This window comes from Tupaia chinensis, unplaced genomic scaffold, assembly GCF_000334495.1.
Source record: "Tupaia chinensis unplaced genomic scaffold, TupChi_1.0 Scaffold139943_1, whole genome shotgun sequence".
NCBI lineage: Eukaryota > Metazoa > Chordata > Mammalia > Scandentia > Tupaiidae > Tupaia > Tupaia belangeri.
In genome coordinates this window covers 510845-514220 of record NW_006199822.1, presented here as the reverse complement: position 1 = coordinate 514220, position 3376 = coordinate 510845, and positions in this window count along the sequence as shown.

Sequence of the window (3376 nt, the reverse complement as noted above, 5' to 3'; positions counted from 1 at the left end):
GTCCTAAATTTTACAGCCTTGTCCTGTTTACAGTTCTCATTGGGCACACAATGGCCTGAGCCCAGGTTGGAGACGTGTCCATGACACAGTCACATCCCATACACCAGCATCTATGGGCCTCCCCTGCTACTGCTGCTCACCCCTCCCTATCCTGCTGATTTGATGGGATGAGAGGCCGACAGTGTCAGACTTGGTGTCTGAAGATCTGGATTCTTATCCTGGCTTTGGGTTTATGATCTCTGAACCCCAGACTCCTCATCTATAAAGTAGGACCATAAAACTAACTTCATCATGTGACTATGGTAACTGAATGAGATAGCCTTTGAAATGTGTTCTGATGTGTAATAAATGCAACTTTCTTCCCATCTTGCAAGCACTGATGGCTTCTGTCTCCCACTGTGTGCTGCGTGAGGCATATAAGGCATCGCATCCAAGTGAGTTCTCCACCCAAACATACGTTCCATAAAGGCTGAGATTTGTCCATTTTATTTATTGCTCTATCCCAAGTTCTTGAACAATGCCTGGTGATTATGGATGTTAAACTAATATTTGTTGAGCAAATTAAAGTGAGGTATACAGACACATTTCCTGCTGTGTCCTTTAGCATACTTTCAGTGCTAAGCAACAGAAAACCCTGGATCAACTTCCTAAACCAACAAGGATATCTATTATTTCACTCAACTAGGAGTTCGGAAGTGGAGAGTTTCTGAGGCTGCATAATTTGATAGCTCACTAACATCATCCCTGGTCCAGGCCCTTCTTGTCTTTCTGCTTTGACATAATCATAAATAGCTGTTGCAGTTCTAAGTATCACACCTGGATATCGTAATACTCAGTCAAAGCAGAAAAGCTTTGACTCTCCACGAGTGGAGAAACTTGCCCTAGGAAGCCTCTAGTATACTTTAGCTTACTTGCTGAGCCATAAACCAATCGCAAGTTTAGCTCAGTTAGGTTTAGCCATGAAAAAGCCATGTGTGAAAAAGACCAATTCTGGCCTTTGTTAGAAGAGAGAGATGGGCCAGCAGGTAGCATAGAGGTAAAGGCAGCTGGATCCCACATGGCTGACTCTGCAGTTCAAGTCCCAAGTCCTGGTCCCTGCAGCGCATGCCCAAAATTCTGAGTGGAGAATGGAGTAGAAGGGATTGCAGCATGGCCATCCTCCCTGGGTGTGATTTCTTACTTTCCTTCTCTCCTGAGTGAGTGCCTGTGTACTACAGCAAACAAACAAACAAACAAAAGAGAGTGAGAGAAACAGGGCAATCAATAGTATCTGATATACCTATTCCTTGGAGTCTTAGGGGAAAAAAAAGGATGATTTAGTGAAAATTAATTAAACAAGTACATGAACAAGGATGTATTTATGCTATATGCACATAAAGGGCTACTGATAATAAATAAAGAGGGACTCTCATTTCAAGAAATGAATCAGGCACAAATGTGTTTAGGGTTGATAACTCGCTACGTCAAACGGGCTAGTAAATGCAAGAGAATGTAAGGCAGATACATTTTGTAAGGTTACAATATCTCATGGATTAAGTTAGAGATCCAGACCCATCATAATCATTGCAGCATAATCTCAGTAATACATCTCGCGTTAATTCAGAGCGTACATGAGTTCGCTTAGCCAGGCTCATCTTTACTCTGGAATTTTCCAGGGACAAATGGTTCGCAAAGAAAGCGAATCTCCCAAGTAGGCGTGTGGAACGTATTTTAAATTCTTTTTCATATTCTGGCATATCAAATCTCATATGCAAATGATATGATCTATTTATATAAGCAGACCCCTGGAACTTATATTTAGTACACATAATGGCCTGCGGTTGAATACTCTATACCTTTGGAATTAACCAAGCCAGTATATTCTAAAATACTCTGTAATGCAAATTCTCTTAATTCAGCCATTACCCTCCTTGCAGTTAATTTGAATTGACGAAGTTTTCTTGGGTCCCCAGACTTCAGGGTACTTAGCTGGTAATCAGACCTCAAGAAGAGTGCCCTTGTTTCTGGTGCTGCTATTATGAAGTTGTTGCACCTGGCTGTGGGCCCACCTTTAGTGGAAGCAGCATACGGGACATAAACCGAGGGTAAACCCTGGGTAGCCAGACTCTCTGTGTTCATATCCCAGCGTGGCTACGTATTTGTGCGAACTTAGGTGAGTTACTCTATCTCTCTGTGCCTTGGCACCCATCTATAGAATGGGAATAATAGTAGTATCTGCCGTATAGTGCTGTGATGAGTACATAAGTTAGTATAATACATTATTATAACAATGCCTGTCTTAGACTACTATAACAATGCTTGCTCTTTGTAATCACATTATGGAAGTGCTTACTATTTATCATCATATTGAATATGTGATTTCAACATGAATAGATTGAATCATGCATACTGTTACTCCAAGCACAAAGTTTGGCCAATTATGATTAAGTGTATATAGCAAGTCACTTTCTTTCAAGGTCCCTTGAAATGCAACACTTTTCCTCAGTGGACATGTACGCTTCGTCCAGATTGTCTCTGATAGAACCAAGTTATATATAGCTAGGTAAATGGTTCATGAGTTGCAATATTTAATAACACCTGTTGTTAGTTATCTACTCAATTCCTGTTAAGCAGTTTGCAAGGATTTTATTCCAATGCGTACCGATGGACATTCTTACTTTTGCTTTCCACTGAATTAAACACAGTCGGTGTTGACTGTGCCCTTCTAACATTGAACTAAGATAAAAATTGGTTTAGGCTTGAACCTAGCTGACCCAGCTTCAGTCCTTTGTTTAGAAATTGTCATTACTTTGTTATAAGACCTAGAAAACAAAGGTACCAAAAAGCAACCTATCTAGACATTTTAAAGTAAAATTCTTCTGCATGAATTAGCCCAACAGAGGTTCGAATGCATCTGTATTTACCAATCTATTTTTGCTCATGGATCTGAGGCTTTAATGCTGTGATGCATTACATTAGTATCCTTATTATGGTATAGTTTTGAGTACCCTGGACCTTAAGGGTGATGAAGAGATGCTTTATCTCCCTTCGTCAAGCTGGGAGTGAAGGAAAGCAATTGAGTTATCAGTTGCTTATCAGTTCCTGGAATTCTTTCTACACATTGAAGCAGCAGGATGTTGTCTCATCTTAGATTCTGGCTTAGTCTGCAATGGGAAATCAGCCAGTTGCATACATGACACCATTTATGGAGTTCCTACACTGAACTTTCTGGGAAAAGTCAGAAGCTTAGCGTCTTAGGAAGGTGTGGCAATGGAGGTTCAACTGGGTCAATATGTCTCTCTGGCTGTTCCGTGAACCAATCCTTTCATTGACCATTTCCAGGGTCAATAAAATTTGAAAATAGGATCCCTTAAAGTCCTGTCCCTAAGTTGTAGTA